This window comes from Acomys russatus, chromosome 6, assembly GCF_903995435.1.
Source record: "Acomys russatus chromosome 6, mAcoRus1.1, whole genome shotgun sequence".
NCBI lineage: Eukaryota > Metazoa > Chordata > Mammalia > Rodentia > Muridae > Acomys > Acomys russatus.
This window is the reverse complement of record NC_067142.1, coordinates 8,619,291-8,634,578: the sequence shown is the minus strand read 5'-3', so window position 1 is coordinate 8,634,578 and position 15,288 is coordinate 8,619,291.

The following is a 15,288-nucleotide window of genomic DNA, read 5'->3' as shown; positions in this document are numbered from 1 at the left end:
TCAGACCTGTAGCCATAAGGTTATTGTTTAATTCAAATGCTTAATTCTGTAACCCCCATGTCTGGTTGAAAGTCTTTTTCTGAGAATCTCCTGCCTAAATGTTGTATAAACTGATCTCCAATTGTCCCCTAGTATGGCAGTAAAGCAGCTTAAAGCCAATCACTGAATAGGGGAGAAAATAGGGCTGGACTTCCTGCCCCTTAGGGGAAGAGGAGTTAGCAGAAGAAGTGGGTGATTCAGTCAGAGGCAGATGTCCAGGAGTTATCAGGAGAGAGAACGCAGAAGAGAACAAAACAAAATTCAAGTCTCTCTGCCATGTATGTTGGGAGGAAACCAAATTATCTTAGAGAGTTAAGAATAGATCAATAACTGTTCAGTTCTTGTGCTGTGAAGCTTATTATTAAACAAATTTAAGAGTGTCAATGAATTGTATGATAGCTGGGCTAAGAAAGAAACTATAAGAAACAAACACAGGTATTTAAAAATAAACTTACCAGGGACCACCAGGCCTGCTAACCTCAGAGGTAATCAGATTCCTAGAAATCAGTTTAAGAACATAAGCAGCAACGAACTGGTCAATGTGACACAAGCAGACACCAGCTATCCTACCACATCAACCCCTGTGGGTATTATCCCACTTGAAGTGCAAGAAGACAGTCTTAATTCTTAGGTTATAAAAATGATAGAGACCTTAAAAGAGGAAAGTAAATCCTTTAAAGAAATAAAGAAAAGTGCAATCCAACAGGAGAAGCAAATAAATAAAACTGTTTAAAACCTAAAAATGGAAATAGAAGCAATAATGGGAACACAATATGGAACAATCCTGGAGATGGAAAGCCAAGAAAAGAGAAGATCAGCTACATACACATGCATCACCAACAGAATACAAGTGATGGAAAAGATAGTATCAGGTGTAGAAGGTACAATTGAAGAAATTGATGCATAAACCAAAGAAAATGTTAAATCTAAGAAGTTTCTGAGACAAAACATCCAAGAAATCAGAGACAGTGTAATAAGATCTAACTTAAGCATAATAGAAATAGGAAAAGGGCAAGACTCCAAGTTCCAAACCCAGAAAATAACTTCAAAAGAATAATAGAAGAATATTTCTCCAACCTAAAGAAAGAGATGCCTATAAACATACAAGAAGCTTATAGAACACAAAATAGATTGGGCCAGAAATCAATCATGTTTATTTTTACCCTTAATTGACAGTCAGATTCTGTAATGAGATATTATCTCTTTGAATGAAAGTCTTTGCTAATGGATGAGTTACTTAGAAAGAAGAAAAAAAAATGATGTTTTGGGGTTCTGTGTCTACAATTTCCCCGGCTAAGGGTCCTTGAGAATATGATATAAAGGAGGGACTTGCAGTTCTAAGTGGCTTTGTTTGGTGTGTGTGTGTGTATGTGTGTGTGTGTGTGTGTGTGTGTGTGTGTGTGTGTATGTGTGTGTGTGTACACATGTATGTGTGTGTTCTGTGTGTATGTGTTTATATTGTGTGTGTGTTCATTTGTGTTTGTGAACACGTGAATTTGGAGTGCAAAGGTCTGTGTCAAGTCTCTTTATCATTCTGCAACTTACATATTGGTGATTTTTTAATGGCTACTGTCTTTTATTTTCCGTTTTAGTTTATGTGCCTGACTGTTTGGCCTGACTGTACTTTTTTTTAACTGCACATCAATACCTAAAATCCATGGATGTGATCAGATAGTTACAGACAGCTGTAATTTGTCATGTGATTATTTGGAACTGAACTTGGGACCTCTGTAAAAGCAGCAACTACATTTCATAACTAAGTCATCTCTCCAGCTCCAACTTTTAATTCTGAGACTGAATTTCTCACTTAACTTGGAGCTATACAATCTGGTATTACTAGCTGGCCAGTAAACTCCATGGTTACTATTGTCTCCATTGTTCCTGTGCTGGGAGTATAAGTAAAAATCACAATATTGAGCGCTTTAACCTGTGTTTTGGCAAAATAAATTTGGTCCTTAGTGCTTGTATGGCAAATACTTCACACCACATTCCTTTAATCATTTCTCACACAGAAGTTTTACTACCACACTTGACCCATTTTCAACCTTATAATTATCAGCACATTATTAGTTTCTTTGTGCATCTGGTTTGTGTGTCACAATAAAATCAATTCTGTATATCCAGTCTTTATCTTTAGTGTTCTGCTCTGATAAGCTCTTTTCATATAGCCTATCTTTGAAAACATGCTCCCAAAAAAGTTATCACAGGTCCAATTCTTCATAATCTATATTAATTTTCATATTTATTGCTGTTTTCATAATTTTCGCAGCCAAAATTTTGGCTACCTTATTGGGTTCTTATTCTTACTTCTTCACACCACTCCTATCGCTTACAATCTGCCAAAAGAGAAGGAAGATTAGAGAGGAAAGGGTGTGTCAATATTGTAGGAAAGGGTGATTCCTGGTGATTGGGGTTGTCAAGTACATTGGGGGCTAGATTAATCTTCTGTGTCAGAATATCTTCAACCAGCAACCAGCAATAGAGCACACAGCAACAAACAGCAACCAGTAGCAGTAACAACAGGAGCAGCAGCATTAGAGGGAGCAGCAGCCCCCACCTCTCTTTTTGCTCTGGTATTTGTGTATCCTATGATGTGTGCCCAGAACACCAAATATAAACAATATTAAGCTGGCAAAGTCACAGCCCTGCTAGAGTACAAAACAATCATAGTTACCTGTTGTAGACAATCTGAAGCAGTACCATATGCCATACCTGGGATTAAAACAAAAACATAACCCCATAATATTTCTGTGTTTTCTTCAAGAAACCAAAAATGATCACTGTACTTTTTACTGGTTATTTTTCTCAGAAAAACAATGCAGATCAATAAATGTGAATATTTTTCTTGTTACTAAATACTCTTTATTCATGCTAATTCTTAGCACTGGCTATTTTCTTTGGGAAATGACCAATTTTGAAGTTATATTAAAACAAAAAATATTAGCTTATTTTTTCAAATAAAATAGTTGAGAAAATTTAGTCAAAAATAAGTGTATGCATTATTCAGGACTGTGGATAATATGTAAATACATTCATACCCTGTTAAAAAATATGCCCATCATGCTGCTTTACGTCCTTTATAAAGAGTCAAAAAAGATCAAATGAAATTAATAATAAATAAGAGAAAGCTCATGACTAATACTAGGACTATTCTATTCATAGTAACATGGATAAATGTAATGCATTCATCTTACTTCAGTAGAAAACTAAGATTGTAAAGATTATCATTGATAAAAGCCATGAACTGTATCAGCAATGTGTCTCTGTAGATAAAGGCATGGGACAAAATAAGCCTTTTACCCTGATGTTGACTACCAGGACTCCATGGTAGAAGAACAGAATACACTCATTCAGGCGTTTTTTTGTCTCCCATCTATACAATGTGGTATAAATGTGTATAGAAACACACAAATGCACACACTCACACACACTCACACACACACACATACATACAAAAACATGAATAAAATTTAGAATGAACAGAGAGACATTTTTGAATGGTAACTTCCTAAGTACATGAATTACATAATTTTAAAGGAGTTAAAACCAGTATATTCTAGCGTAGAACTTTCTATGTAGTGGAGATTATGTATCTTATCATTTTGTGGAACTGTAAGTAAATGAGAGGCTGATAACTTAAGGAATTAATAATAGTCTTTTGGCCTGACTAAAATAATAATACAAATGATTTTTTATTGTTTTTAACAATACTACCACAATTTTTCTTAATAATTTAAATGTGTGTGATACCAATATTAAGTTCAATTGCTCAGTCTAAGGAAGCATATAGTAATTCATTTGCCATGCTCACTGTGTAGAAACTCTAATATGATGAATAAAGCTAAAACATAAATCACCTAAACAGTGCTTATCACAGTATAGAGTCAATGTTTTATGTTTGTTTAAAATAAAACTGGCATCCTGGAGAAATGGGTCAGAGGCTGTTGAAAAAATACAAAGGTCTGTTTCCAGAAACTGTGTCAGGCAGTTCAATACTGCCTAAAGCTCTAGTTCCAGGAGATATAATTATATGCAATATACTCTGATGGTCACTGGGGGCATCTGTGTTTGCATACATAAACACACATAGGCACACCCACAACAACCATAAAAACAAATATATACATAAATACACATTTAACTGTTATAACTGGCACCTATTCTGTGTAAGTACAGATAATATAGTTTCCGAAGTGGTTTGAAGGATTGGAAAAAAGAAGCCTTTCCTTTGGCCTTGCTTCTGCCAGAAGCTACCCATGATGCTCAGTAAAAAGACTGATTTTACCCTTGTTTACAGGGTTAATTCTGATATCTGACTAAAAGGGATTCAAAATTCCCAGGAAACCAGGGCTCTGGGCATGCCTGAAAAGTACTTTCTATAATGGGATTACAAACACAGAAATATCTGTTCTAATCTCTAACTTTTAATCGTTTTCTTCTAGTGAAATATAGTAGAAAAACTGAGCTGGGCAGCAGCATGCATCATTGCTTCCTGACTGTGGATGGAATGTGACCAGCTCCCTCAATTTCCTGTTACCATGACTTCCTTACCACTATGTGTTGCATATTCAATAACAATAAGCAAGCAAACCAAAAGCAAAACCAAATCTGAGTAAAAATAAATGTTTCCTTCCTAAAATTATTTTTTAAACATACTGTTAATTTATGTATTCACTTTACATACTGACTCTAGCCCTAGACATGAATTTAACTTAACCTTACTCTGAGAGGCACCCCAAAAGCTATTCAAATCTGATGCTAAGACACATATGCAAACATTAAGCGATGATTGGTGCATACTGTGGAAGAATGGGAAGGAAGGATAGAAGGAAATGTAGGAAACAAGAACCCTGCAAGAAGACCAACAGAATTACCTGAAATTATTTTTGGGTCAAATATTTTTATAGCAATGAGAACACTTGCTAATATAAGTTGCATGAAGCATTTTGGAATTTTCCTAACATTACACTCAAATACTTAAATAAAAACATTTTGTCTAAATATAGTAATAACACCTGTGCCTCTTATTTGAGCATCTTAATTGTCACATACTTGCTATGGTGTATACAACACAAGGCAGCCTCAAAAAAATCTTTATAAAGCTCAGACAGAATCTAAGTATATCCTAAGCTCTAGACAAATCAAACAATAAGACAGTGGTCACAAAACAGGCTTGCCTGCTATACAGGGATCTCATTCATGGAAATTAGGCTCTTAAGTAAGAATTTAAATTGTACCTGCTCTCCTGAAAGACTCTTTACTGTTTTGAACTTAAGAATGGAAGAAGATGGCATGAGAAGGAGGAGGGAGTGCAGCTGTACATATATGCAGGCTCCTTAACTTAACTCCCTCCAGACCTTGCTGCTTCTTCCAATCTGTTTCTAGATACTTTGCTTATGAATCCTATCCTTTCCATACTAATCTGGAAATAGACAATATGCCCAAAGATCTCTGATAACTTTTCAGTATATCTAATTCTACCAAATTGTTCCCATTCAGAACAAGGAGGTCTCCTCAAAAACATACCAATCAGTGTTCTATTGATACTTGAAAGTAACTCTGCAATTTTCCAATATTGTTGCTCTCTACTGGTCTATCTTCACTGTAACTCCACTCTATACCACCCAGACAGATGTATGTCATGGTTTCTTAATCCTTGGCTTAATGCATTCTGGATCATATTTTCCCTAAAACATGGTACAAACTCAGCAAAGATTCTGATCTTGGAGAATGAAAAATTAAAGATTTGATTACCATAAAACAATGAGCACTGATTTTTAACTAAACAGTCTCCTGGAAATATTATTTAACTTCTTACCCAAATAGCTGGTGCCTGTTCCTGCATCTCAGATAGAAATAAAATAATCCACAAATACAATTCTGTAATGTATAATTGTTTTCCACATACTTCTATCATTTTATTTAGTTTACTGAGTTGTTTTGGAGAAGATTCATAATACTAGAGGATATGCAAAGCCTAAAACTCTCTTCCAAGTCAAGACTAGAGTTTCAGGTATCTTCTTAATGACCAAACAGGAGATATGACAAAGGCAGAACTCCGATGTGTATATTTGCCATACCGACTTCACATAGCAATGATACAAGAAGTATGTTCCTGGCAAAGTAAAGCACTGACAAGCTGGAAGACACTAACTAAGCGAAGTTTCTGATTCTTCACAGTTCTTCATGAGAAATAAAAATGGAGACTATGGTGGTGACAGACACCAAGTTTTTCAACCAATAATGATGGTAGGAGAATATAATGGAGAGAGAAGATGATGGTGAAAAAAATGTAAGGTGAGAGAGTATGATCCTGAGAACAGAAAATGGTAACAGCAGACAATACAGAGAGAAGACAATGTTCACAGAGGATTATGGTCATAGTAATGATAGTAAAGAAAGTGATTGATACAGAGGACCATGGTAAGAAAAGATGGCAAAGAAAGTAGGACAATGGTAAAGAAAAGTTTTTGGTGAGAGAGAGTTATATTAAAAATGAAGGAGATGGGACTAAGGAGATGGCTTAGAGGCTAGGAGTACTGACTGCTCTTGCAGAGGTCCTGAGTTCAATTTCCAGCATCCACATGGAGGCACACAACCATGTCTAATATGAACTAATACCCTCATCTGGTGTTCAGGTGTACATGCAAAAAAGAACACTGTATGCATAATAAATAACTAAGAAATGAATAAATAAATCATTTAAAAAGAATGAAGAAGAGATAATTATGGAAAGAGAGTGGAATGATGACACAGTACGAAGCCGAGAAATCATGATGCTGACAGAGGGTGAGGGGGAGAGCAAGAATTTGGAAGAATGTGATGGTGACACAGGATAATTTTGGAAGAAGGTGACAGTAAAAAGTTGAAGGGGAGAGAGGGTTATGGAACACATTGTCACAGGAGACAACTTCCTGAACAGAACACCAAAAGCCCAGATCTTAAGGTCAACAATTAATAAATGGGACCTCATGAGGCTGAGAAGCTTCTGTAAGGCAGGAGATACTGTCAACAGAACAAAACAAAGCCATAGACTGGGAAAAGATCTACACCAACCATACATCTGAAAAAGGTCTACTATCCAAAATATATAAAGAACCCAAGAAATTAAACAACACCATACCAAATAACCCAATTGAGAAATGGGGCTCAAAAATAAACAGAGAATTCTCAACAGAGGAATATCAAATGGCTAGGAAACATTAAAAGAAATGCTCAGTGTCCTTAGTCATCAGAGAAATGCAAATTAAAACAACCCTGAGATTCCATATTACATCCATTAGAATGGGGAATGGCTAAGATAAAAATTCAAGCAACACCACATGCTGGTGTGGATGTAGAGAAAGATGAACACTCCTTCATTGCTGGTGGAAATGCAAACTAGTACAACCACTTTGGAAATCTATCTGGTGCTATTTCATAAAACTTGGAATAAGGCTTACTCAAGACCCAGCTATTCTACTCCTTGGAACATACCCAGAAGATGCTCCAGCATACAACAAGGACATATGTTCAACCATGTACATCGTGGCCTTATTCATAATAGCCAGATCATGAAAACAGCCTAAGTGTCCCTCAGTAGAAGAATGGATAAAGAAATGGTGGTACATTTACAGAGGGAATACTACTCAGCTATTAAAAACAAGGAATTCCTGAAATTTGTTGACAAATGGATTGAACAAGAAATGATCATAATGAGTGAGTTAAAGCAGAAGCAGAAAGAATCAAATGGTATATACTCACTTTTATCTAGACACTAGCCCAGGGTGCATGTCCCATGAAATTCTTCACTTACCAAGAAAGTTGAACAGAAGGGAGGATATCCTATTGGGAATCTAGGTGAAAAAAGCATGAGAGAATGGGAAAATAGAAGGATCCAGAGGGTCTTAGAAACCTACAAGAAGAACATTATGATGGGTGGATCTGGGCCCAGGGGTTCGCCTTAAACTATGGCATCAGCCAAGGACAATACGTGCAGTAAACTTCGAACCCCTACCCAGATCTAGCCAATGGACAGGACGGTCTCCACAATTGAATGAATAGTGGGGACTGACTTTCACACGAACTCTGCTGGCCCATATTTGACAACATCCCTTGATGTGGAGGCCTGGTGACACTCAGAGTAAGGATAGCAGGCTACCAGGAAGAGAATTGATAATCTATGAGCATATACAGGGGAGAAGGTCCCAATCAGTCACAGTCATAGTGGAGGGAAGTAGAGGGAAAGCAGGAGGGAAGGAGCAATGGGAGGAAGCAAGCGATGGGATAACAATTGAGATCTAATATGAATAAATTATATATATATATATATATATAAGAAATTAGAATGTTATTGCATTCTAAAATTGAAAGGATAGTAAACTGAAAATTAGTAGAAAACGAATCATGAATAAAATTATAAAATATATTAAAAAAAGAAAAAGTGATAATGACAGGATTATTAGGAGAGAAGGTGAATGTGATAGTGAGAAAGGTGATGGTTAGAAAGAGTGGTGATGAAATAGAAGAAAATGTGAAAGGATCATGGAGCATTCTCTATTTTTCATACCCAATCAGACCTTACCAGTTCATAGTGAAACATAAACAAACATGAGCTTTCCAAACGTATTTTATCCTTAAAATTTTCTATTGAATTATCAGCTTAATGACCTCTCATGGTTTGGTTATACAATTGACTTTTAAATAAGTGTAAGAGTGGTCCAAATGAAAAGCAAATTCTAGATGCAATTTCCTCATTGCTATACATAATCCACACAATATTACATAACTTACTATCAGCTAAGCAGTAATAAGCAAATGTCACCAAAGGCAGCTACATCACCACTGTTATGTTAGATCTTGTTATGTATCTGGTTATCGTAGTCAGTGCTCTGTTTCTGTGAGGAGACACCATGACCATGACAACTTTTATAAAATTGGGCTTGCTTATAGTTTCAGAAGTTTAGTCATTTTCATTTTTCAGGGAGCATAATAGCATGGAGGAAGACATGGTGCAAGATAAGTTGCTTGAGAGTCTACATCCCGATCCACAGATAGAAAGAAGGGAGAGAGACTGGACTAATCTTGAGCTACTGGCACTCCAAAGCCCACCTCAAGTGACATATTACCTCCAACAAGGCCACACCCACTCCAGCAAATATTGCTACTCACTAAGCAATCAATCTATTAGGCTATGGCATTACTATTATTAAAATCACCATACCAATGAATCCAAAATCTACAACAACCTAAGACATTAATATTAAAGGAGGTCCAAGAAGCAGAAATTACCTGAATAGCATCTGTTGAAGGGTGTGTATTGATTTAAGGAGAACTTGTCAAAATAAGGTAATACAGTAAACAGAAAATACAAGGTATCAGGTAATACATGACAAATTCTCTTTCTTAGGTAGAATCAAAAGTGTACAAGCCAGGACCCAGTAGTTGCAGTAGATGGAAGGATGTGTTACCTATGTAAGCACAATGAGCCTGCATTGGAGCAGGAACAACGAAAGCTCTCTGTAGATAAAGCAATCATGTGGAGAACAGATTCTGGGGGTAGTGAATGCTGCTTAATTACCTCTGCCTGAGTGGTAGCTTAAAGCATTTGCAATAAAGATAAAATTCTTCACTCCCCAATGTATTTTATAATAAGTGTAATAAAGCCCTAACTTTCATGGTGTGCTTATGTACCTTGTAGGATTTATGAGTTTAACACTTACGTTTACTTTTCATTCTCTCAGATGATGAAGTTAAATTTCCTCTATTCCTCGATTCCTAGCCCATAATAAGAAATGTTGAGTTCACACTTTGTTCTGATTTGTCTCTCCTCTACTTTCATCTCTTCCCCACCACTTCATCAAAAGAGAGCATGTTTATTCTGTCTGTCGGAAAATGCATAATCTGAAGAACAAAGTAAGATTTGTGTTAGAAATTTACTTCTCTCTATTTGTGTGTGTATGTGTGTGTGTGAGAGTGTGTGGGTGTACATGTGTGGGTGTACATGTTTGTGTATATGTTTTATGTGTGTATATGTGTATGTCATAGCTTTACATCAGGTGTTTTCCAAAGTAATTCTCCAACTTAATTTTTAAGATATGATCTTTTACTGAGCCTGGACCTCACTGTTGAAAAGAGACTGTGTTACCATGACTCCTCAGGATTGCTCCTGTCCTTACCTCTCCTAGCACTGTGAAGGAAGGTCTGCACTTCAATTCCTGTTATTTACAGAGGTGTTATGGATAAAAACTCAAATCCTTATAAGTTCACAGCCAGCAATTTCCCAGTGAGCCATGTGCATGTCCTGCCTTTATCTTTAATTAATATGAAATATATTGGCTAGTAGAGAACTTATGTTTCTTGTTTATTCCCATCAAGCCATTTAAGAAATGTTAATAAATTCAGATTTTTCTTTCTTTCAATACAAAACAATCTTCAGTGATTGATATTCCAGCTATATACTTTATTATGCAGCCGGGAGGCTGTTTCTTTAAAAGACTACATCCACAAATAACAATATAATAAATACCTTCATTCAGGAGTCTTTATAGACTTCCAAACATAATTAAAATCTATTTACTGAAATGAAATTGTTGGGTCACAGTTTATAAGTATGATCAACCAAATATGCTGCAGAATAATTATACTCAATTTCTCTTCAACCAGCAATACAAAAATTTCCTTGGTGACTTCACCTTCACAAGGCCTAGTTCTTCCTAATTTTCACCCACTTGATAATAAAAATGTATTATCTTTTTAAATTAGTACTCATTTCTTCCAATTCCTACTGAACTAAAAAAGAAAGAAAAAAAAGAAGGGGAAATAATAGTGGAGAAAAGGAAAGAAGGAAGGAAGGAAGGAAGGACAGAAGGAAGGAAATGTGGAAGGAAAATGCTGAGATCTAGGATCACTGGCTGTTTTTCCAGTGGATCTGGTACTGATTTCTGGCCTGCACTGGACAGCACAAAATTATACGTAACAACAGGGCCTCGAACAACGTCTTTCAGCTTCCACAGTCACTGCACATGTGGTTAATAGATATAGATGCATGTAAAATGCCACACACATGATTTTAAAAACATTCTTTAAAATATATTTAGAAAGAAAAATACAGACAGACAAGAAGGGAGGGATGCAGGAAGTACAAAATTACTCATATCCATATTATTAATTTGTGTATTTCCTTTTTAGAAATTTCATTGAGATGTCTTTTTAATGAATTTTTTTTCTATTTCTTTGTTTTTGCAGATATATGGAAGATGATTATATCTTTTCTTTTTGAGATAGCACCAGATAGATTTCCAAAGTGGCTGTACTAGTTTGCATTCTGACCAGCAATGAAGGAGTGTTCCTCTCTCTCCACATCCTTGCCAGCATGTAGTGTCACTTGTATTTTTGATCTTAGTCATTCTGATGGGAGTAAGATGGAATCTCAGAGGTGTTTTGATTTGCATTTCCCTGATAACTAAGGAAGTTGAGCTTTTCTTTAAGTGTTTCTCAGCCATTTGATATTCCTCTTTTGAGAATTCTCTGTTTAGTTCTAAGCCCCATTTTGCAATTGAGTTATTTGGTTTGGTGGTGTTTAATTTCTTGAATTCTTTATTTATTTTGGATATTAGACATTTGTCAGATGTAGGGTTGGTGAAGATCTTTTTTATTTTATAATTCTTAGATATCATGCAATATCAAACTGGGTGTATTTCTTCCTTGACAATTGTTTGGTAGGTTGTTTTATTGAATAAAGCTTTTATAAACATGCATGCAAATCAGTTGAACATATTTCTTGCCTGCAATGTTCTCTAGAGAAGACCCGTGTGGTCTGGGCTTTATTTCCTTTATTTTATTTTTATTTATGTGATAATATTGCACTAAGATTGCCACTTTTTATTATTCAAAGTCTATACGTATATTATTTATGTTTTTAGAGGACTAAAACTGATAGAATGAACTGATATAAATATCAAAGGAATTTATGAGAATGGCTTACAGATAATGGTCCAGCTAGTTCAACACTGCTATCTCCTGGCAAAAAGTCTAAAAATCCAGGAGTTTTTCAGTCTACTAGAATGGATTTCTTATTTGGGTTTCAGTAGATGTCAGAGTTCCAAAGAAATAATGTATAATGCTAGTGACAGGATGAACTTGCCAGCAATAGAAAAGGCATATAGACAAAGGGCAAGCACTTTCTTTCTCATGTCCTTTTATAGGCTTCAACAAAAAGGTGTAGTCCAGATTTCTGAGTAGTTATTTGAGAATATCAGGTGATTTGGATTTAAGGGGAGTATACCACCTCTAATGATCAAATAATATAATGTCTCGAACAGTTATATCAAGAACTCTATAGTTAGGTATTTCCAGATATTGTTGAGTTGACAACCAAGAATAATCAACACAGTGGTTTCAGTTGGAAGAGACACCATGTACTCTATTACAAATGACGTGTTAGGGAGCTTAAAAAGATGTTCTTCCCAGAGGACCTGAATTCTGTTCTATTAGGCACTTGCAACTGCCAAAAGGTCAGCTCCAGAGGATCTGACATCCTCTTCTCCCTCTTTAAAGAGACACCTTCACAGAGGTGCACATACACAAAGTATAAAGAGATACCTACAAATAATAACAACCTGTTCTTTTATCAAGACTCAAAACATATTTTTTTGTTTCCCTAGTCTGTCTTCCTGGAAAGAAAGTAAATCAAATAAAAGTCAGATGTAAGCCACACAAAACTAGATGACTTTTATGCGAATGCTTTTTACAACATGCCGAGAACTCTTACATTGCTAGTCTTTAGCCAGGCCTTTGGATTAGGATAGCCCTTCCATTCTGTCTTAAGGACATCACATTCCTCTAGCATTCCACTATCAGCAGGTCACAATTCAGATTGATAAGATGGAATACTATAACATACACTCTGCATTGTATTAGTCTGTCTCAAATGAATAAGTTCTTCTTATTTTAATTCATGTAACATACATCTGAGCCCAAATCATATATGTAGTCTATGTTCATGGCAGCTCCACATTAAGTCAGTATTTTATTTACTACCTTATTAATAGGTAATGTAAGGAATGTTCTATTAATATTTAAATGAAAAGAATGGATATTATACAATGCTGGAAAGTTGAAGAAAATATATAGAGAACACCACAGAAACACTACAAGTACTCTCAAATGTATGATGATATACAACTTATTTCTTGCTTGGAAATTCATCCTGAATCAACTGTAATGATATTTTTACAATATGAAATGATATCTTTATGATTCAGAGACATAGATTTAATGTTTCAAGAATGTCACCTTTGTGTGCATATAATTCTCTTTCCATTAATTCCTGAGTTCCCACAGCAGAGACAGGTTACATACAACTTCCTCCTTGCTGAATTCAGAAACAAACGCTAACATTAAAAAAAATACGTTATTTTTTCTTATCATCTTGATATTCATTTTGGTCATCTATCTTTCTCAACCTAGAAGATTGTGAACAGGGCTGGGATGACAGCTGTGTGTAAAATGCTTGCTATGAAAGCCTGAGTATTTGGTTTCAGACTACCATAACCTACATAACAAAAACCAGGTATAGACATATCTGTACATCTAGTACATACACAATGGTTGCCCCAGAAATTGATTGGCATAGACAATCATACGAAAGGCACTCACTGGCCACCTAAGTTTAGTTGAATCAGGGAGCTTCAGCTTCAGATAAAACTGTCTAAAAAAATGAGGCAGAGAATAAGTTGTAAAAGGGATGTGGTGTTGACTTTGCTCCCATATGCTGTGCACAGGATAGCTTACTTCTGTATAAATATGCACACACAAAAATTAAAGAAAAAAATAAAGGAAGAAAGAGAAAGAATAAGAGACAGATGACTGAATGATGAAGAAATGAAGAGAACTGGAAAACAAATGAAATGAAGAGTCTCATGTGGAAGTTTAATACCTTGGCCTAGGGACAACTTTCCAGGAAAATGAAGTTTGGCAGAGTCATTGTTTCTTTATTGTCAATAGTCCCTTCTGAATAGACTTTAGTGTAGGATGTTAAGTCACTTATATCTGAACATCAATGCCACTAATGAGTATATCTAGTACCACTATGCTTTTTAAAAATAATATTAACATTATACTATTATGAGCATCATTATCATTTTTATACTAAGAGGTGAGTAAAGACCATGTGCTTATGTGCAAGTTCCAATTATTCTTTGTTAGTTTGTCTGATTTCTTTGCTCTCTACTGTCCTCTACTCTCAAGGAGAGCAGCCATCTGCTCTATAGCCTTCTCAGAAAACAAAGAGGGCCTTTGATTATTTGCTTAGTTGTTTTTATTCTTCATTCAATACTAAGTGGAAAAAAATACACACTTAACAAGTAAATGGATGCTTATTGGGGAATTCTATCTCCTAGGAGACTTGTGTTAATAGGCATTATGTAAAGCAAACAAGCTCACTATTACTTCATTCCTGTGTGTTTACAAGTTGTTACATATTCAGAATGGGTGGGACTTTATAACCACGAAGGACAAATCAGGAAGTCATCCTATATTTCATTAGAATTAAAATCAATTTGTTCAGAGGTAAACTAATACAAGTAGGAGCCAGGTGATTTGGTGCATTCCTTCATTCCCAACACCTCGGATGCAGAGACAGGCAGATTCCTGTGAGTTTGAGGCCAGACTGTTCAACAAAGAAAGTCCAGGACAGCCAGGGCTATACAGAGAAATTCTGTCTCAAAAAACAAACAAATAAAAAAACAAAACAAACAAACAAAGAACAACAACAAAATACAAGTGGTATTTTAATACTTTCAGCTCACCAGCACCCACACAGAATGCAAGGCATTGTGACATGCATAATCCCAGAACTGGGAAAGCACAGCTAGCAGAATCCCTGGGGTACATTAGACATCCAGATTTACAAAATCAATCTGCTCTAGATTGAGAATGACATCCTTCCTCAAATATTGGATAAAGAATGATTGAAGAAGAAATGTGATGTCAAACTTTGGTGTACACACACACACACACACACACATACACACACACACACACTTTTAAAAGTAATCCATAATATTATCAAATGAATTCCTTGGTTTTCATTAATTTAATATATGAAAAATTACATTTTTTTGTGGATCAGCATATCTTAAATAATATCAGCACCATCTATTATCTACCTCTATTGCACAACAGAAAGGCAACAGAAAGCCGTGGGGTATTGTTTAAGTTTCCCTAATTTTATACTGAAGAGCTCCTTCCTATAGGAAGGAGAAGTGT